The following is a 22,211-nucleotide window of genomic DNA, read 5'->3' on the forward strand; positions in this document are numbered from 1 at the left end:
ACCGGGCGGTGCGGGATCCTTCGGGAGAGGGCTGCGGGACAGGTGGCGGCGGCCGGGGGGCTGGGACCGCAGCGGGTGCGGGCAGTGCGGGGCAGTGCGGGCGCGGCGGTGCGGTGCGGTGCGGTGCGGTGCCGGCCGGCTGCTAGGTGGAGCCCGCGTCCGCGCAACCCAGATCCGGGCCCTCGGCGCTCCCCCGCCCCTCGGCTCGCCGCCCGCCCGGCTCCGTGCGGCCGCCGCCGGGCAGGGCAGCAGCGCCGCGCCGCCCGCCGCCGCCTCTTCCCCGGGCCCCGTTCCCCGCTCCCAGCCCGGCCCTGCGGGGGACGCGGATGCCGCGGGTCCCGCCGCCCCGGAGCGCGCTGCCCGTGTGCGGAGCGTGTGCGCTGTGTCGAGCCGAGCCGTGCCGAGCCGGCGGGGCGGCCATGCGGCCCCCCCGCGCCCGCTGAGCACCGCGCGGGGCGCGCCCGCCCAGCCGCCCCCTCCGCGCCCGCGGAGCCGCCCCCTCCGCCCGCCCGCCCGCGCCGAGCCGCGCCGCGCCGGGGCTGGCGGTCTCCGCAGCGGGAGAAGGAGGAGGAGGAGGAAGAGGAGGAAGGATCCAGGGTGTCTGCGGAGCGCGGGGGGCTGAGGACCACCCGCCTCCCTCTGCGCGGGCGCCTTTGTGTCCCCCAGCCCCGGCGGAGCGAGGGGCCGCGGGCAGGGGAGCGGATGCGAAGAGCGGCTGGTGCTGGAGGGGAGAGAGAGAGAAAGGGGGATGGTGGAAGATTTCTCTCCTTTTTTATTTTTTTTTTTTTGGTGGTCTCTTCGGCAGCGGCTGTTCTTCCCCAGCAGCAGCAGCAGCGGCGGCGGCAGCAGCGGCAGCAGCAGCACCGGCAGCAGCAGCACAGGCAATGACTCTGCCGCATCCGAATCGCCTGGCCGGTGGCGCCGGCTCCGGAGACATCACCTTGCTCTGAAGTTGCCCACCTGGAGGAGGTAAATCGGAGCGGGGCTTTCGTCCAGAGGGGTCGGCGACGGCGGGGAAGAGGAGGGAGTGATCGCCTCCCCCATCCTCACACACTCGTCCTCCGGGAGGAAGCTTGTGTAGCAGAAGAACACGGCAAAAAAGGAAAGACTTTTACTTCTTTCTTTTTTTTTTTTTTTTTTTTTTTTTTTTTTAATTTTTCCTTGCTTGTGGGGGACGTCCGTGCTTCTCGTCCGGCCCCCTTTTGCTCCTGGCTGGGGGCTTTGGTACTGTGGCCAGGTCTGCTTCCTACTCCCACCTCTGGTTTTAATGGCTGGATTGTGGCAGCAGCTCCCTGCTGCAGGTTGTTGAGGATCTGATGGGGACTCGCATCTCAGGAGCCGGAGGTGACTAAAGGTAACTAAGGAGCGGATGGATGCTCAGCAGCCCTTGCCTGGCCCTCGGTTGCTCCCTTGCCCGCTTGCGCTGGGCTGAAGGGTGCCGGCCGCCCTGGGCGCACGCTTGGATTGAATTATGCTCTAATAAGGGTAGTTTGTCTTCAGGGGGGCTGGATCCTCCAGGTAACGGGGGAGCATCTCTCTGGGTCTGCATGCAGGGCGATCGTGGAGACGAGGGGTGTGCGTCTTGTTTGGAAATGCCTTGTAGGCTCCAGCCTGGTTTGGCTGTGGGCAGCTAGGGTGGCAAAGACAGTGAGGAGATGGAGGGGACCTGGTAGGTTTTGTTCTTGCTCTCTCTTGGTGTTTTTCTATGAAAGACACCACGTTGGACCGGGGGGTTTGCTGGTGTTACACTGAGGAATTCGTGAGTTTCATTCTGTTTCCTCAATCTCCCTCCTTCTCCCCCCCTTCCCCCGTCTTCATGCCCCACTCCTCGTGGATCTGCGTTGCTGTTTAATCGCTGAAGGGTGCCTCGAGAAGCGATTGCTTTCTTGGATATCAGGGGGCATGAGTAGGGGTGGATGTTGCCGAATTGGGGGTGTGTGTTGGGGGCTGCCTGTGCGTGGATGTGAGGGGCTGGGGTAGAGGTGTGAATCCAGCAGCCCCGGCTTGCAGGTAGACGCGGGGAGCTTCGCCTTGCCGTGCAGCCGGAGAGCGAAGCGTTCGGTGTAGGTAGGGATGTGCGGAGCTCCCACCTCCTGCCCGTGAGGTTTGCAGCGTTTGCTGCCTCTTATCAGTATAGGGCTGGCGTTTGTTTTGAGCAAGGGCCGATATGTATAGCTGGGATTGCATTTTTAATGCCTCTTTCCTTTTAACCCTTTGTTCTATTTGCTCCCTTAATTATTTATTTGCGTTCCCCTTGCAATCATCTTTTGACCGCGTAACTTGGAGGTACCGGTTGTAAGGCTGATGGCAGGGAGGAACCATCAGCCGGAGAGCAACCCTGTTTCCCAGTTTAAGGAGCCTACCTCCAGCTGGTGCCCGTTAGTGCTAATGAAGATGTAGCTACACTACCCCAGAGATGCGCCCTGGGTATTTGGGGGATTGTCTTCAAGGACTGAGTTTGATCAGCAGACTTGCATCCGGAGTTGTCCAGGGAAGTAACGCTGACCTCCAATACATTTAGTTGGGCTTTTTTCCTTACCCTTTCCCCTATAGACAGGCAGATGTGTGGTTTTGCTTGAGGGGTGGTGAGGTAGGAAAGGAGCCTCTCTTTCTCTCCCTTTCCTGATAGGCATGAGATTCTTTTCTGCGGTAGTTAAAACAACTCGTATTTTGGCCAACAGCAATGTATTGTTTCTGCTTATCAACTGTGGAGTTTATTAGCGTTTTAACCAAAACAACCCATGTCTATTGTATTTACTTTCCTGTTTAGATTGCTCCTTAGGAGTTATTGCCATTTCCACTCTCACACTTGTGGTTCCAGGCAGCCAGCTGCTTAGAGGGAGGCTGAGATGCAAGGAAAAAGGCGAAAATGCCATCTGTTTCTTGATATAAGGCAGAGAGGTAGTCTGCCGGCTGCAATTTCTCTCTGTATTATAGCACTCATTATTCCAGAGTGTAGGATCAAAATTTTCGAAGCTGACCAAAAAGAAATCTTCCCTGGAGCTGAAAAGAAGTAAATTCCATTTTCATTGTGGAATGCTGCCTCTTAAGAGTGCAGCCAGTGCTGCCTGCTTGGTATTGAGTAGTAGCATGTGCTTTGTAGAGCTCATTTATCATCATTTCCAGGGGTTTGCAATACGAACAGGCTTCTACTGTGCATTCATTAGGAAGAATTCTTCCATGGAGCTTTTCATGGGAGTAAACCAGGTGTTACAGGTTAAAATGGGCTGCTGTCAAAAAGTCTGCAGTCGTCACTTTAGATCCATGCCAATGTTGGGTGACAAAGTTCAGGTTAGGGCTCCATGGTAAAGCTGTATTTTTTTCCTATAGATTAAACTGCTCTGAGAGAACAGGAGTCAGACCCCCTTGATATGGTCGAGGCTGCTCTGGTTCCTCTCTTTAAGAGTACTTTAAGAGTACTTTTTCCTTATTTAGGCTTGATTTACTGTAAAGTGACTGCTGTCTTGTTACCTGCTAGCGAAAAATAAAGTGGATAGAAATCTCTGGTTTTATTTTATTTATTTTTTTTCTCTTATTTTCAAAAGGATTGAAGTTTCTGTAAAGCTAGTCTTCACCTGTGAGTTCCAAATAATTTCTATTATTGAATTAGTATGCATTTTCCCTTTTCTTCTTGGGATGGTTAGGAGAAGGTATGTTTAGTTTTGCCGTGAATTCCAGAAGAAGATAAATGACAGTGTAGATTGATGATAATGAAAACATTGAGTGCTGCTTTGCAGGCAGTGAGATTTTAATGGTATTTATTAAGTTGAAGCTACCGAGTCCTCATGGAGATGTGTTTTTGTGACAAGAGTGGGAGCTGGTGTTTCAGTTTCTTGGTGCCCTCCGGAGATGAAGTAGTTTATGTCTTAGCCTAGGATATTTGAATTTGTCCCTGTGCCCTGCTGGATCCAGCTCTCCACCCTCCTCCTTTGTTTGCTTGGCTGTGCATCCCCCAGGTTGGGATGCCATGGGGACCACGTCCTTCCTCCTAGTTGGGGGCGATGTGGCAGAGGTGCTCAGCTTGCCTGTCCAAGCACTGATTGCAGGAAAGGCTTTTTTCCTGCTGAAACAGAAAGCAAATTGCCCAGTGCCTGCTGGTGCAAACGTGAAGCTGGTGCTCCTTGCTGGCTGGGAGGGAAGTGCAAGCAGGTTTGTAGGTGAAAATCCAGCCAGCTGACTGATGAGCTGGGCGTCTCAGCCCAGCGTTGTAGGGCTGCTAGAAAAATAAATAAATAAATAAATATTTAGAGGCAGGTAGAGCGAATGATCAGCCAGGACTGAACAGGAATGTGCATGACCTTTAACTTTGGGCAGCACTCAGCTGGAGGGCTTGATGCTGCCGTCAGGGTTTTCACATTCAGAGCATGAGTGGATGCATCATCAACACATTTATTCATGCACACGGGGGAGGGAAGTCTTGTAAATGAAGAAATCCTAGGAATGGGTGATTTATTAATAATTTTAATACTAATAGTGTTGGGACTGGTGTAGATTGACTAGGAAGCAATTTAATGTGTGACACAGTATAAAGGATGGGTTAAAGATTGATGAAAGAGATGGAATTCAGGGAGCAAGAATGGATCAGGGAAAAGCTAAAGCATGGAGGATAGGCATAAGGATTTCTATGCTTTAAATAAGTTCCTTTTTTTTTTTCCCGTTGTAATTATATTACTTGGTGATTGTGGAAACAGCTGAATGCTGCAGTTGGAGTGATTTTGATAAAGCTTTTCATTCCCTAGAGACTTCTTGCATATCACAAGAGGTTTGTAAGAACAACTCAAAAATTAATTTTTTTGGAGTGATGATCATCTGAGAGGTAGACATCACAATATTGATGGGTTGCTGAGGACAGTACTGAAACATCAAGACAGCCCTGCAAAATAAAGGTTTTGTCTGCCCCTTCTGAAGGGCTCCTTATTGGGATAGGATGTACTGGTGAGCATCGACATTCTGGAGAGATGTTTATGGACGCCCATTTCTTCCCTGCTGGTCCTTTTCTCATTCAATAGATGCCCTCCTGCTGGGCTGGGAATATGAAAAATGCACCATGATGCCAAAGTCTGAGTGTACATCCACACTTCAGTCTCTGCTATGTCTTCAGGCAGTGCTTTCAGTTGCAGGATGGAGAGCTAGAAATTGTCATTTGCAGGAGTTCAGTATGCACTGGTGTATTTGTAGGAATGTACCTGTCCCAGTAAAGGGGTGTGACATGCTAGCCTCTGCCTCATCTCCTGGGGTCATGCCTGCCTTGCCAAATGTTTGTCACAATCCTCAGCATCAGTTAATGTGAGGCTCTTTAATCCCTGCTTGGGGATGCATGTGAGTATGTCCTGTTGCTGTAGATGTTGAGATGCTCCAGCACGCCCTGATCTCATCCTAGTGCTTAGTGGCAGTGGAAGCTCCCAGAACAGTCTGATGAAGTAGGAGAACTTTGCTTTTAAGCATCTACTTTTAATTCTTGCCTACTTTAATGGCAAGGAATCCACCTCCTACTCAAATCTGTGATGTGATCCTATCTAGGACGTTATCTCATTGCCTGGTTTTTGGCCTCCAGGTTTGCAGTGTAATTCTTGCTTTACATTCCTCACTAGATAATCTCCACAGTACAGTCTGAAATTCCTGTCTGCAAGCTAAGTGTTCATTTTTAAGACAACTTCTCTAAAGACACCTTGGCACTACAGCTTTTACTTCAGCAGTCTTTTCAGGGAGCCTTCTGATTTTGCCTGTAAGGCAGATGCTTTTACCAGTCATTGCACCAAGCATCTGTAACTACAGCAAGGTAGCTAGTCTTTTCAGGCAGTGGAAACGTGATTTTAAACTGTTGTGGACCGCAGTTTTACTTACTAAGTGGTGCTCAGTGAGGGATTTTTTCAGCTTGCCTGAAACCCTTGTTTTCCTCTATCCAAGTCTTTTTTCCCCTCCATTTTTGAGCTTTTAATCTCTACTTCTTCAGGCCCACTCCCATCCGAGGGAGGTACTGCTGCATCTGTGATGGGAGCTCCCACTGTAGTCAGTAGAGCACTTCTGTTGGCTTCCCTCTGAGGGGAAGATGCTCAAGAATCTCACATGTGGTATCTTCTGAAGAGAAGCTGCAGAATCTCAGATGAGGTATCTTTTCAAAAACACTTAGCATCAAGTTTCTAGTTATTGTTTTGTAACATCTTTTACCAGGGGTGGCATTTCAGGCCAAACAAAGCAATGAGCACAGAGAAAGAGTAGAAATCTGTGTACACTTCTAAAATGTGTTTGTGAAAACAGTCCGAAATTAAAATCAAGACACTTTTGTTTGAGGCTTGACAGCTTTCAGTTTCAAGGGTCATGAAATAGACACCATTCTGAAGAAAGGAAAGAGGAGTTTGGCAGCTGTCCCAGTTAGGCAATATGAAGTTGTAGATTTCATTTAAATGCTTAAGAGTAATAAACCTTTACAGAGCATCCATTGGTGCTCACTCTGCCAGGATTTTTGTAAATTATTTTTTTAAAGCACGTTAGTCAACATGTGAGTAATTATACAGGAATTATTTCAGTGGCTACAAACCTGATGCTTCAGAGGCCTGTAGCACAACTCTGATTCATTACAGTGGGTACCTGTCAGAGAACAGCTTTGAAATATTACGCACAGTGTTTTGAGTAGTTTGGATTATAGCTTTGCTACTATTAATTGTGAGAGCTTTACTGATTTGATTGCAGTTGCATTGATTTATATCAGGTAGAGTCATTGATTTTGAACTTTGGAACGGGGCTATGCATTTCTAAAACTTAGAACAGGGTGTCATAAATACAAAGGACCAAAATGAGTGTTTTCTTACAGCAATACAAAGTTAAAATGAAATTAAATAGGACTCTCTGTGCTTTTGTAGAAGCGATGCTTAAAATTTAGCCGTGAATTGCCCTACTGTAAAGTCCTGCTCAAAGGTGCCAGCATTGCACAGCACTGTTCTGAAATGAGGTCTAGTCTAAACCTGGCCCCTTTGGGTAGGACTTTTAGTGGTTTTATACCAAGGGCAAGTAATTAATTTGTGAGAGTCACTGCACACCATATGTATGAGTTTTTACTCATAGTAAAAGTAAGTCCCTTTGCCACTCCCTAGAAACCACAAATCCACTTACAGAGGTGAGGCCACTGCATCAATGAGCACTGTTTAAAGTTCGGAGAATAGGAACGTTCTGACTAATGCAGTCTTAGAACATCTGTTTATCATGGGCAGGCACATATATAGACATATAAATACCATGATTTGGGGAGCAGACCCAGTTCTGATTTTTTTTGTCAAACTTGGGGAAATGAAACAGAATTTTGGCTTTAGGTGAAATCTGAGAATTGCACCTATACCCAAAACCTATGTACCCACATGTGTATGTCCGTGATGTCCGTGTGTGTGTATACACAGGTTTTGTTTGTGAAATGATGGCACTGATGCATAGAGTTGTTTTTTTTATTTGGTTTTTTTTGTTTGTTTGGGTTTTTTTTTTTTTTTTTTGTTTTGTTTTGTTTTTGTTTTAATTGTCTTGCTGGTAACTCTCCCTGTTTATTTTCTGGTTGTTTTTTTGGTAGGTGTAGTAATGGACAATAACTTGTGTATGGGCCTGCAGTTGTAAAATTTTAACTGAGTTGCTTGGTTAATAGTCCAACACCAAAATAGAACAACCACATTTTCAGATGTGTTGAGCAACCACATGTTTTATCAGAGTCAGTTCTGGTCCTTGCTTATTTGTTGTAGCAGGCTTTTTCCATTCTGAAGTTGCTGATCCCAAGCCTGCCCTATTGAGATTTTTTTTTTCATTGCCCTCAGAGTGAGGAAGAGAAGCTTCAATGTGTTGCAGAAGTGCTGTTTGGAGCATACTTGGGAAAGTCAACATTTTCCTTCGAGCAAGGAGTAAGGGGCATGTTAGCTGCAAGTATGCTGCTAATACTAATTTTGGGCAGGCCTAGGTTAGATGGGGAGTTTAGCTCAGAAGAGCCCAGCACTAGGAGCTGCTGAGCTGTTTACTGGTTTTTTTAGTGCTAAAGCCGGTGTGTTGTGTTGGAGGACTCCAGGAGACAAGGGAGGCCCTAAGCAGAAGCAGTGCCCCTGTTCTGTTTGATCCATGGGTCTCTGTTTAGGAGCCCTGCAGAGGCACTGCCCTGCCTTGCTCTTCAGTGTCACAAACCAAGCCTTGGCTCAAGCCTGTGAGAATAGGGGAGGGACCCAAGCCCAGTTTTTGATGTTCTGCATGGGTGGGTACCTTGAATACTCAAATGCATTCCTGTGACGGCTGACCCTGTAAGGACATTTTCAGTAGCTCTCTGGATTTTTTTCTCTTTTTTTCCCCTTCCTTCTCCCCCACAATTTTTTTTAAATTTTATTTTTTTTTTTTTTCTGTTCTAAAGACTGCTGAAGGAAAGAAAAAAAGCACCCTTTGTAGCTGTCTTTTTGAATACATCTCACTGATGGAGACAGTTGAGAATTTCAGGGATCATGTTAACTCCTTTTGCTTTGCCCTTGCATGTGTGTGTTACTGACTGAAACATTGTGATTTCAAAATGGTGCAAATTCCCACCACTTGCTTCAAAGGGCACAGGTTTTTGTTGTTTGGGTGTTTTTGTTTCAGCAGGATTTATTTTATGTTGTGGTTTTTTTACCCATATGTGCTGTGTAATGTGAATCCTTACTTACCACTTCTGTTGCTGTGTTCTTTTGCATTTTTGGTTTGGGTTTGATTGTTTGTTTGTTTTGTCTCCCTCCTTTCTTTCCCTGCATTTACAAAAGATTTTGGGATTCTATCCTGAATGTTTTTTTAATGTGAAGTCTATCTGGAGGTACACAGTGCTGGTCTGTAATCCTGTAGTAGATGGCTTATCTGGAGTATCCAGAGAGCAGCTGTTCCTGTTTCCAGCAGACCGCAGATTTCTATATTGGATATTGTTTCTCAGCTAAAGCTTGTTGGAACTGTGTATGTAATCTAAAATATCATTCCTTTGGATTTTGGATATTGCAATCACAAGCTGTAATAGTTGGAAAATTTGATGTATCTATCCCACTTCCTTCCGAGGGAAATTATGATGTGACTACTGCACTTGCAATTCCCACAGCACAGACTTCTTCAAGAAAATGTCATTTTGGATTATCTTTAATGGATGCAGGTGTGTGGAATGTCTGTCTTTTTTTTTTCTTTTTTTTTTTAAGAAGAATGTAATGTTACAATTGCTGCTTTATTTGGTACAACTCCAAAATGACATATACTTCCTTGAGTAAAATTCTTCCTGATAGGTATTTAAAATATAGCAATTATGCTGCATAGAGGGGTAACTTGTGACCTTCTGATAAGGGACCCACAATTACAATCATAATGCACTTTATAGATCTCCTTAAGTAGGTCACCAATTTGCAATGAGTCTCTCTAATATCTGTGTGAGGCCTTTCAGTTGCAGGAGTGGGGAGCCTTGTTCTGTACGACATCACTGATATTCCAAAGGGAGGCTGAAATCACTGAATCACAGGATGGATGAGGTTGGAAGTGACCACACTGGGTCATTTGATCCAACCTCCCTACTGATGCAGGATCATCCTAGAGCACATTGCACAGGTTTGCATCCAGACTGTCCTTGAATATTCTCAGTCAGGGAGATCAGAATTGTTTTTGGGCAGTCTGTTCCAGTGCTTGGTCACCCACACAGTAAACAAAGTTCTTCCTCATATTCAGGAAGAACTTTTCTCCTGTGCCTCAGTTTCTGCTTGTTGCCTCTTGTCCTATTGCTTGGCACCGCCAAGAAGAGCCTGGAAACATCCCCTTGACACCTCCCTTTGGATATTCACAGACATTGATGAGATCCCTTCTCAGTCATCTCTTTAAGACTGAACAGGCCCAGCTCTCTTAGCCTGTTACTTATATCTTGGTAAGAGAAGCAGGATCATGGAATCATAGAATCATTTGGGTTGGAAGGGACCTTAAAGATCTTCTAATTCCAAATCCCTTCCATGGGCAGGGATACCTCCCAGCTGGACCAGCTTTGTCAATGCCTCATCCAACCTGGCCTTGAACACTCATTGCCTGGGCATTTACAGCCTCTCTGGGCATCCTGTGCCTGTGCCTCACCGCCCTCGCAGTGAAGAAGTTCTTCCATAAATGCTCCAGTCCCTTAATGCTCTAGGCTCCTCATCATCTTTCTTGGCCTCCACTGGACTCACTCCAGGAGCTTCATGCCTCTTGTCCTGAGGAGCCCAGAACTGGACATGGCATTCCAGGTGAGGCCTCACAAAGGCTGAGTAGAAGGGCAGGATCACTTCCTTGACCTGCTGGCAATGCTGTTCTAATGAACCCCAGGATATCATGGGCCTGCTTGGCCACAAGACATGGGCACCTGGCTGGCTCATGGACAGCTTGTTGTCCACCAGGACCTCCAGGTCCTTCTCCATGGAGCTGCCTCCTGGCAGGTCAGCCCCTGCCTGTGCTGGTGTGTGGGTTATTCCGCTGCAGGTGTGGGACCCTGCATTGCCTTTGCTGATTTTCAGATGATTTCTGCTGAAGGGCTGCACATCTCTGGGGAATTGGCCACTCCTCCCTGCCTTGTGTCATCCCTGAACTTGCTGAGGGGGCATCTGTCCCTTTGTCCAAGTCACTGATTAACCAGGCCCAGTAATGACTCGTGGGGACAGCACAGTGACAGGCCTCCAGATGAACCCTGTGTAGTGACTGTGACCCTCTGGGACCTGCTGTTCAGCCGCTTCTCAATCCACCCCACTGTACCCTCATCCTTTCCACACTTGCTGAGCTTGCCTGTGAGGATGTTGTGAGAGATAGTGTCTAAAGCCTTGCTGAAGTCGAGGTAGACAATATCCACTGCAGCAAGGGAATGATACCTATGTAAGTAACCTTGTTTTGGTGGTAAATACAGGCACACATCACTGAGCACATGAGGATATTCCCAACTGAGCAGCCCTGTGTTTGCAGTGGAGCTGAGACCCTGGGTGAAACTCAAAATGTTTGAAACATGTAGAAAGATGTTTACCAATAGACTCAAGCAATTGTTTATGCCAGCCTAAGCTAAGCTGCAATTTTGCTGTTCAAGGGGAGAATCTGGACCTCCACAGTGTCTGCAGGGATGTTTTTGATAGAGAAAATGTGATATGGTGTGGAATATATCTCAGAGCTGCCTCACTGTTTGTCTTAAGATTTGGCAGCAGCAGATGGGGGGTTGTCTTCTCCAATGCCTTTATGCTTGGTTGCTCCCTCATCCCGAGGAAGCAAAGGGCAGCCCAGCATAACCTGTGAGGCAGGCTGTAAGGGTGAGGATGCCAGCTTTTGTTTGACCCTTTTCAAGCTGCAGGCTTGAGCACAGCAAGAGTCCACAGTTATCCCAAGTTCACGTAATTTGGGGGTGAAGCCTGTTTCAGCAGTCGTCATTGTGGTAAAGCTGATTACTTAAATGAATAAATAAGTAATTAGTAATTAACAGAGTAATAGACAAGTTAGTGAAGAGTACCATTTCAGTCTGGTCTGTAGTAATACAGATGTATTTTGCAGTAGTAGTAACATAATGCTGGATGTTTGATGTGGTTCCTCTTACAACTATAATAAAAAGAAGGGCAAAGTGTATTTTGGCCTAGGGATGCTGAGTCCCCTCCCGATTTCTAACTCAAAATAGGTCTGTGCTGTACTGCAGTAGGAGCTATAGTTAAACATCAATCAGATAATCACATTTTGGGTTTTTTTTCTCCTGTAAATCACTTTTACTTTTATACCATAGATATTTGTGTGGATGATTGCTTGTTGACCACAAAGTTGTGGTTTTTGTTTCTTTCATTTACATCCTCTATTGAATTAGCAGAGTTATGCAGTTTTGTCTTCTGTACTTGGGTGGGATGCTGCAGTGATTTAATTTAAAATGAAAGAGAGATGTCTTCATTGTAGGGAAAACCATGGCTAAGTGGTGAGAGTAAGCAGATCTTCCATTACCAGAAGCCCTAATTAGAAGAAATCCCATGTACGGTTGACCTTGACTATTGAGACAACCTCAAAGAAGAAAGAGCACTAAAAATTAGTATGCTGCCAGTGCTGCACTTTTATTATTTGACGTTATTAAGCAAACTCGGTGTGTATTTCTTTTTTGAAGCGTTTGATTAAATGTGTGATCTTATCTTGGTGAAATGGCTTGCTGGGCTGCAGACAGTGGTGTTCAGAAATGAAATTTGTTTAGAGCCTCTGAACAGACATTTATTCAATGAGACCTTTCTTGAATAATAGATGTGACAGTGAGACAGCTGTGCAACGTGTTCTAGGGGTTGGACTTTTTATTTTTTTTTTGTGTAGAGTTTTGCAATGTGATTGGGGGGAGATGATAGCACAAGTGCACAGGTGTAAGAATAGAATTAGGGAAATTATCATATGTTGCAGATTCAGGCCCTGGTTCTGCCGAGAATTATTTTCAGATTAAGATTTACACACTTCAGGACTTCCCTGTTGGCATATGGTTTGGCATATCAAGTGATGCATGTATATATCTAGCTCTGTATCAATAATCTTATCCTTTAGCTAGAGCTTTAAGATGCTTAAATTTTGTAGAAGTAAAAGAAATCAAACCACACAAATCCCCAAGCAGGGATTTAACTCCTGTGGTCAGTGCTGATGTAGTTGATGGTAGCTGACTCCTGTCATCAGTGCTGATGCCCTTAAGCAGTCCTATGTTTTATGATAATTCCAAGTCAATGAGATGAAGGGAGACTTCACCACCAGGTGTTTAACCTCTTGTGTCCAACAAGGAGAAGATGCGAAATGTGGGTAAATATTCTCGTCTTACATGTTTTTATCATCAGTGCACTGGTTTTGGCTGGGCTAGAGTTAATTTTTTTGCAGTAGTTGTTGTGGGGCTGTGTTTGGGATTTGTGCTGGAAACAGCGTCAATAATTCAGGGATATTTTGGTCACTGCTGAGCAGCTCTTGCGCAGCATCGAGGCTGCTTCTGCCTCTCACCCCACCCCACCAGCGGGCAGGCTGGGGGTGCACCAGGAGCTGGGAGGGGAACACAGCCAGGACAGCTGATCCCAGCTGACCCAAGGGATGTTTCATCCCATATGGCACCTTGCTCAGCATTTAGAGCTGGGGGAAGATGAAGGAAGTGGAAGACATTTGGAGTGGTGACTTTTTGTTTTCCCAAATAACCACTGTGTGCAATGGAGCCCTGCTTACCTGGGGTATGGCTTCCCATGGGTAGTGATGGATAAATTCCTTGTTTTGCTCTGCTTGCCTGCACAGCTTTTGCTTTACCTATTAAACTACCCTTATCTCCACCCATGAGTGTTCTCACTTTTAGTGTGAACCATTTGGTTGTGTGGAGCAAGTGAGCAGCTGGGGTTAAACCATGACAATTGAAAGCACAATGCTTTTTTATTGGGCACAGCTACTGTGGAACCCCTTTTTCCCTTCATCAGGGAAAAAAATATTCCACAGGAGATTTCAGTTTTAAACATTATTGGACATACAATGGTATATATCTCTTTTTCCAACAAAACAGTTGAGTTATTGTTGTTTTCCATACAACTCACTGGGATAAAAATTCATTGAATGTGTAAACTGCACAGGTTTTTCAGGTGCTGACACACAGCCACATGACTTGCTTTTCCCAATATGAAGCTGAGAACATGAGTACCTGGAAGTATATTATTTTAAACTTTCTTTTTCAGTAGTGGGCTGTGGTGATCTTTGAAGGCTGGATGTGTGAGTTTTCTGAGTGACTTAGCTTTCCCCTGCAAAAGGAGGAATTCCACTTCTAAAGGAAAGGAGCCCCAGAGTGCCTCTGCTGCAAAACTGGGTTTTGATCAATCCCGATCTGCCCTTCTGCTTCCCTGCATTGTAGAGCTGCTGTCTTTACATCAGGTTAGATGGTGATAAAGTGATTCCTCCTTCTAGAGGTAAACCTTTCTGTGTAGGAGTTGAGAGGAGATCTGAGTTCCATGCCTTAATGGTGTCTTGAGGTGCCAACTTAGGAGCCTCCATTGTTTGATGCTCCAGCTGCTCAGCTTTCTTGGCCTTGGGTTAAGGGCATTGTTTTTCCTAGGAGCTGGACAGCTCTCAGCACTTTCTAATAACTTAGAATTATGCATATATTTTTTCTCTCCTAGTGCACAGCTAATCCCACCAGATGCCCAATGCAGATTTGTGAGGCTGGGTGTGAAGTACAGGAATTCATGTGTCTGCGAGCCCTGCAAGTTTGCCTAAGCTTCAGGGATAATTTCTCCTTGCAAGGTGATTTGTGTATATGGTACACTGAGGAGGAGTATGGCCCGTAAGCATGATATGACCATTATATTTTAAAGGGCCCTTCCATACATCTGCAGCTGGATATGAGCTGTCTTTTTAGCAGAGACTGCAAGCCCAGAGCCATGAGTCAAAGACCAGCAAACTTGATTCTTTTTGAGCATCCTAGATGTCCCCAGGGCTGGCTTGGTGCTGAGGGTGGTGAAACTGCCTACTATGAAATCATCATCCTGGGATGTTGGCAGACAAAGAGGAAGGGTAAGGGCACGGAGAGCTGGGTTTTTAACCATTTTACTGGTTGCACAAGGATGGCAGGTGTTCTTGGCTCTGGTCAGAACTCAGTGAGGTGCTCAGACAGGCTTTGTTTCATCTGGGTCCCTGTGTGGAAGCTAGGTTATAATCCAGCCTTAAAAAAACCCTAAACATTTTTAAATGGTCCTTTATGGAGATGAAATTTACATATGAAAGCACAGCCTGCTGGAAAAGTAATGGTCCCATTATGTTCTCCTTAAGCTAGAAGTCAGACAGGAAAAGGAAGATGGAAAATTCACTGGACTGAAGTCTACTTGACATCTGCTCTTCTATAGAGCTAGCTTGGTCCAAGTAACTCCATATGTATCTGTTCCTGAACTGAGTCTGATAATTTATTTCTGAATTGAGAATGACATCTTGTTGTAATGTTTAAAATTTTTGTACTTTTTTATGTAGGTGCTGCATAGCTTTTCCCCTAACTTTGAACTTTCAGTGGGTCCTGAAAATGAGCCAAAAAATCCACCACTGATAAATTTCTCTGGTGGTTGTTTAAAAAAGGGAGGTGACATTCTTTACTAACATTTTGTTGCTCCTATAGCTGAGCTATTTTTTTTAAATTAAAATAAAAATTGCTTGCCACATGTGCTGGGTTTGCTGGTTGGGTTGGTGCACATTGTGAAAGCACCAGTGATGCTTCCCCTGAGAAATGTGGTGGTCCCTGGCAAAGGTGCATGGGAGCAGGAGGTATTTTATAGTCCCTTTTTCCTATCTGGAAGTCACCTGTGCAGAACATGAGAACTTTGTACAGTTGTGTGGACTTTGAGGCTGAAGATTCCAGATGTGCCAGCACCCTCGGTGGCAAATCCCACAGGGAATGGAAAGTTCCACCTTAGAGCTCAAGGGAACCCCCTTTCCTAGATGCTATAAAACCTTTAGGAAGGGGATAGTGCCCATGTTGGAGGCAGCATAAGGTGTCCAGCTGCAGTGCATCCTAATTATTGCACTTGGTAACATTTCTTGCTTTCTACTCCTGTTGAGTTTTTGCCTAATTTTGCCTAACATGGCTAATTTGTGTTAGGGAGTGAGGGACTAATGACAGCCATACAGTTAAACTTCTGTGTGTATGCAGTAATAAGGTTCAAAGGTTGCTGTGTAATTATGTTAAGTTTCCAGCCTCCTTGCTAATTTTCTGTTGATTGAGGGAGAAAAGAGGATCCTTTTGTGTCCTGACAAAGTGTCTTCCAGCAAAGCAGGGGCTGATTCCTGGCTACTCCAGCTTTTTCCTAGCTGGATGCAGACTCCATTTTCTTTAGTTTCTCCACTTTCATTTCCAGAAATATGTCCATATGTCATATGTCCAGCATCCAGGGTATGTAAAGATGATCAATGTGTATCTACTGGTGCTATTGAAACAAGGAGCAATTATTTAAATTAATCAGGACATCTCTCATGAGCAGGATGAGATAAAATAATAGCAGGAGCAGTGCTTTGTTCAGTGCAGATCTGTGGTCTCAGTATTGAGATTTCAGCTGCTGGCAAGACACTTCATCATCTGGGAAGACCTGCTGGGAGCCACAAATAAATCACGTTGTGAAATCTTGATGTAGCCTTGCAATGTTTGCCCTTTGGTGTTCAGCTCTAGGTGCTGGTGTCACATCATGGCAAAAGCGGTGTCGGCGTGTGCCGATGGAGGAGGACGAGCAGACAGCGTTGTGGCTGCCTCCATTTTCTGGGTGCAGTGAAGAGATTATGAAGGGGTGGATGGGGCCTTTTCTTTTCCTCCTTCTCTTTTGAGTTTTCCCACCAGCTTGCTGATCAGCTCTCATCTTTTTTGCATTTTAGGATATCAGACCAATGAAAAATGTGTTTCCTGTTTTTTCGTATTGGTATGATTTTGTTGTGCTTGTCTCTACACTGTTCTTGTCAGGTAAGGGTATGGCAAAGAAGCAGTTTCTGTCGTTAAACTGAGAAGAAGCTGTCTTTCCCTTATTAATTTGGCTTTGGCCAGTGCACTGAAATCTTCAGAGTGATATGGAAATGTCCCTTAGTTTGCATGCTTGGATGAAGGCCAGATGAGGTTTTCTTGTGTGGGCTTGCTTTGTTTGTTTTCCTCAAAAACTCTGTGTTGATTCAGGCCAGTTGCTGCTGATACAGTCTTTGGATATAGTGTTTGTAGCTAATTAAAAATAGCCTCTAATTGAGAGCTGAATGTTGTGGACTTGAATTTTCCTGCACATTAGTCATGTAAGAGGTTGCCTGAAAAAGTAAAGGGTGAATCAGCTTAAAGAGGCTTGAAAATATCTGCTTCATTCAATGTGGAGACACATTTGAAAAGTAATCTAGTGCTGACTCGTAATATTGCTAAAATATGGGGGAAATTAAAGTTTAATTTAAAAGTACAGTGTCTCGTCACTTTGTTTTACTGATACCTGATAACTTAAAGGTTATTATGCACCTCTTATGTACTGTATGTCTATTATAATGTAATGATTAACAAGACTGTTGCCTGCAGGACCAGGCAGCAGAAGAATTGAGTTCAGTTGTATGAGTGTGACAGGGTATAATCCCCTTGTGCCCTGTGATTCATCTGCTGAACTTCCTTCAGTGCACATGCTGACCTTTATCATTTCATGTCTTTTCACTTTGGACAGCTCTAAGGATGCCACTGATTAAAAATTATATTTGAACACTCCAGTGGGAAGTTGCAAGTATACAGCAACTTCACCAAAATCACAAGGTGCCAAAGCCTGTGAATTTTGGAGATACCTTAGATGTTGTTGCTGTTCCATAAATAATACCTGTTATAGTTAAGATATGAAAGGAATAAAGATACAAAACTTTTTCCTTTTTTAAATTGCTTTATTCAGAAAAAGTGGTTGGTGCTTGGATCCTGCCTGTGTTTATTTTTCTAGTGACAAATGCTTAGATTTTCCTTACAACTAACCTTGGCTCCAAATTTCTTGAGCTTCTGCTGGCTGCTTTTTGATGAGTATGGCACTCTTGCAACTTTGCCTTTTTCTCTTCCTGAACAAAATTATTTGAGCTGGTCAAATATCTAGGGGAAGGTCCCAGTGAGCAGCCTGCCTTGCTCTCGTGGTATCTGCCCAGACACTGAGTTGGGCTGAGCTGCAGCTGGGGAGCATCCACTGGGACAAGTTTGGTGGTCGATCAGCTGGTCACTGCTGTAGGCAGTGAACAAGCCTGGTGTGGTTAACTGGCTCATTAGTGAGCTTTTACTGCAGTGCTGAAGTGTGGTGGGCAGGAAGCGGGCATTGTTCTGCCTTGTTTGAATAACTAATTGGTATTTTTATAACTTTGTTCTTTTATTCTGCATCCCACTTTTGTCATGGGATCAGTGAGTCTGGCTTTTGTGGTCTTTTGTTTTGATTTTGGAGGTTTTTTTTTTTGGGATGGGCTTTTGTGTGGGTTTGTTTGTTTGTTTGTAATCGTTTTTGTGATTTTTTGGTTGTTTTTGTTTTGTTTTTTAAAAGTGGAAAGATGAGGTAAGTTTTGTTTATCTGGTCTGAGATGTCTGTATGAAAGCTAATCATTTAAACTGACCTTCTGTCTAATGGAAAGAGGCAGGCACTTTTGAGACATGATTCCTTTCCTTCTCATGTAGACCTTTAAAATATGTCAGATGAATCGCATCCTAAAAAGATTATTTCTCTTCACTGACTGTAAAGGGAGCCTAAGGTGCCAAACTCAGATAGAGACATTTACATTGCAGATACCTTAAGATGGAGAAGGTGAATCCCACCCCAGGAAATTACTCTCCTTGGCTTGCAGTGCATCTCCAATTCAAATGTGAATCTGTGTGATAAGCTGGTACCTGGCACAGCAAAACTGATCCATCAGGAAGCTCATGGAGAGGAATTGAAATGGTCCCTGATCTTCACAGAGCTTGTGCCCAGGAGGAGCTCTCACTTCAGCTGCTATAAGACATGTGCCTTAAATATCACAAAAATAAATGCAAGTGTGGTGGCACACAAGTGATTCCTCCTGTTAGAGCCTGTGCAGTCCTGCATGTTATGAGTGGGACTCCCAGCAGGGGCTCTTGTACCTCCATGGCTTTTTTTTCCTCAAGAACATGGAGTAACCTGCAAACCTGAGCAATTGCACCTCTGCTCTCCCTTTTTCTTTCAAGGTCTGCAAACCTAAAAGTCTGAAAAGGCAGATGCTGGGAGATGTGTCTGCCTTGACTCGTGTGGGAAGGCAGTCCTTGGGTAGGTGCCCTGGATGCTGAGCTAGTGGGTGGGAGAACAGCTTAACAGAATGCAGCCCTAAGCTCCTGATTTCTGGCAAGTTAATGATTTATCTAACAAAGCTATATCCTATGAATAAGGTATATGTAGGTCCTTCTTGTCTCTTCAAAAACTCAGGAAAAAAATAATTTTTTTCTACCTTCCTTTCTTGATTCCCTGAAAACTGCAGTTTGGACAGATGTTCCAGTGCAAGTTTTGACTGCTTCCCCTCTACCCCCAAATCAACCTTCTTCATTTCCCATCTGTTTCTGTGGCTGTATGGGCAACCAAGCTGGGAAATGAAGCTCTAATTTTAAAATCTCTGTTGAATTTGTAATCTTGCTGGGCTGTTTTCACCTGGGATCAGCTTCCTGACTGGTTTACTGCTAATTTTTGTGTGGCTGCATAGTAGTAGCACAAGCTGTGGGACAGGGCAGAGCTGCTCAAAGATGTGTATGATGTTTTCTCTGTGGTGCTGGAATCTCTCTCAGCCTTCCTGTTTCCAGTCTCAGGTGATCTGGAGGTCAGTCCCCAGTGTGTTGGTTTAGTCTCCTGCCCTAGGGAACACTAAGCATTGCACAGATGTGTATTACACAGGAGTATGTGTGAGTAGGAATGTGTACATGTATATGGATGCATGTGGACTTAATGGCTTCTTTGCCCCAGTCTTCAATGTCAGGGCCAGTTGTCCTCAGGATACCCAGCTCTTAGAGCTAGAAGTTGGTGATGGGGAGATGAGTGAAGTCCCCATAATCCACAAGGAAATGATTAGTGGTCTGCTCTGCCAATTAGGCACTCACAGGTCTGTGGGCCCTGATGGGATCCACTGTCAGGAGGTGTCTGGATCTGCTGCTGGGTGATGATTTAGTGGTTTAGGGATTACAGTGGTTTAGTGGTTTAGGGATTACAGTGGCAGTGCTGGCTGGATGGTTGGACTTGATGATCTTAAAGGTCTCTTCCAACCTTGATGATACTGTGATTCTCAAGATGTGTGTGTGTATATGTATGGTAACTTGCTTGGCAAGGTGTGTTCTATTCTCTTTCTTCCTGCTGTTTCTAATATAGTCCAGTGAAAACTAACAGAATCGAACCTCATCATCATGCAAATTCATTTTGAAACTTGCACAGAACTTTGGAGAAAGAGAGGTGAGAGAGCAAACTGCATCTTGCATCTCCAAAGCAGAGCTATATATGCATGGCACATGCCTGAATCCATCAATATTGCAGCTACATAGCACTAAATTCACTCCCCCGTTACTAATTACGTGGTGCTGGTTTCTTCTCCACACTGTTGGTTTTAATTTTTTAAGCAGGTGACTGAATCCTTGAGCAGCCCTGACTTTTGAACTGGGTGGAGATGGGGATTTTAGGAGCATACAGTAGCAGTCTCACACTGGGGGCTGAGTTTTTTGCATTTTTTTTTAGCAGCTGGTAAAGTTGTGTGGTGCCATTGGATGATTTTGCCCCATTAGAGGACCAAGGGAAGATTTCTTTGTTCTTTAGTCTTGATGGAAAATGGTGTATGCTGCTTTTTCTGAGGAGAGCTGATCGAAGTATTTAAATACAGAGTAACAACTAGTGATGGAGCATTTAAAACTTCTGTTGTTCTGAATAAGTTTTAATAAACAATGATAGCAAAACAGATGTTGCTGAGTGTTTACTTCAGTGTAGCTTAAAAATAATTTATGCTTTATGGTAATAATTGTCAGATTTAATTAAAAAATTGGAGGAAAGCAATATGGAGTTAGATCCAATGAATGATTTTGTATGACTCATTACCTCAAAAAATAAAACAAAAAGAAAAATAAATGAATAATATTGCATGAAAGTTTTAGCCACTTTAGCTGGAAATGAACAATTCTGATTAAGGGGATTGAAAATGTTCTGTTTGGGGTTACTTGGTAGCCCTTGATCTTGGTCCCTTTGTCTCAAGTCAAGCATTTGAGTCAGCATTATCCCCTAACTCCAGTGGCCAAGCAAAGTGCTTTTGCACAGACCTCTTCACAAAATTTTCTTGAGGGGTCACAAAGAAATGTGTGTTCATCTTGAATAAAATCAATTAGCATTAAAAAACAACTTGGAGCAGTTTGAAGGCTATAGATCTGTAAAGCTCCTAAGTGTGAATTCAAAATCTCTGTTACTCTCCTAGGCAACACTTGCTGACAGAGCCAGGGTTCAAGGGATTTAAACATGATATTTAATTTTATCTCAGTTGAATTTTCTTTTCAGTGATTTTCCTAATATTTGTGAATTTGAACAAATCTTTTCACTGGAGAAAGCTGCATTTCTGGTTAGAGCTTGTCATACACTAGAGGCTCTGCTCAGTGCAACTTAGCATCTGCCTCTGTAAGAACTGATTGAGCCTGAATGGCATTGAGGTGTTGTTGCATTATGTGCAGCCTTTCCTGCTGAAGGACACACTTGAATAGGCAAGTCCAAGCACGGGCTCCTTTCTGAATACTATTTTGTATTTCTGCAAATCTGCTTGTCTCTTGTTGTGAAAAGCTCAAATATTATTTTAATGTAGGCTTGTGTTCCCACTGGTTTTACAGCAGCTGTTAATACTAACTGCTCATGAAGCTGCTCAGGCTTCTGTAGTGTCGTGTTAGGTGAGAGGCTTTTGTTATAATGTCTTTAAAGATTGTCTTTTGTTTGTTTGTTTTTTAAAGCATGTAAGTTTGAAGCTCTATGAGTAAAAATGGGCCATGGGGATTGGTTGGCATGATGTATATGAAAGGCAGTGTGGCAAAGAAGCAGCTTGTTTACAGAACAATGAAAAGTTACAGGAAGCACTTCAGTAGCTGTATCTGCACTTCAATAGCTGTATCTTGGCAAGATATCAGTTTTGATTTCTATATCAGTAAACTAGTATTTAGATAGCTTTTTCTACAGGTGGCTTTTTTAAAGCTGAAATTCTGAGAATGTGCAGTGTCTTAAGATTCATCCTGCTTGAATGCATTGAATGTTTTTAATATTTGGCTTTTATAGCCACAACTGCTGTTCTTGTGAATGGTTTTTAGCAGTGTTCAGGAATTGCATGCATGTTTGCTCTTTCCTTGCAGTAATTTATTTTTATATTTTCACTCCTTTGTTTAAAAACAAAATCTTTAAAAGGGGTATGATAATTGCCAGTTATTAACCTTCATTTGCCATTAGTTGTGTTGAAAGCTGGCATCAAAAATGCTGTGAGTGTTAAGAAGTGTTTTAATTAGGTCATTAGATCCTATGTGATTTAGTAATAGCCCAGGGAGAAATGATAACAGGAAGAGGTGTAAACGGGCAGAGCCTTAATTCAACAAAGCTTTTATACAGATGCACTAATAGGGCTTAAATCCTGCCTTGTAGCTGAGCATTGCTTTTCTGGGGTTTGAGCCTAAAACCAGATTTTCACCTCAGATGGGGAGGGCTCAGCATCTTGGCAGAAGTTGCTGCTGCTGTGCCCCTGGTGAAGTTGCTCAGTTTTGGCTCCGTGGGTACCAT

The 22,211-nt window shown here is 44.4% G+C and overlaps 1 protein-coding gene across 15 annotated transcripts in view; it reads left to right on the top strand.

Moving 5' to 3' along the window:
• The first annotated feature begins 1,166 nt into the window (after positions 1–1,166).
• The window catches only part of ADGRL3 (adhesion G protein-coupled receptor L3), a 494,343-nt gene continuing 473,298 nt past the window's right edge, over positions 1,167–22,211 (top strand). For 7 of the 15 annotated variants that reach the window (XM_054514768.1, XM_036381481.2, XM_036381487.2 and 4 more), the window contains exon 1: positions 1,169–1,354. The gene's annotated coding sequence lies outside the window, so the exon portion shown is untranslated. Of the gene's footprint in view, positions 1,355–22,211 lie in introns of all 15 variants that reach the window. The other 8 variants (XM_036381492.1, XM_036381497.2, XM_036381482.2 and 5 more) reach the window with 3 other exon arrangements.

This window comes from Molothrus ater, chromosome 4, assembly GCF_012460135.2.
Source record: "Molothrus ater isolate BHLD 08-10-18 breed brown headed cowbird chromosome 4, BPBGC_Mater_1.1, whole genome shotgun sequence".
Lineage (NCBI taxonomy): Eukaryota > Metazoa > Chordata > Aves > Passeriformes > Icteridae > Molothrus > Molothrus ater.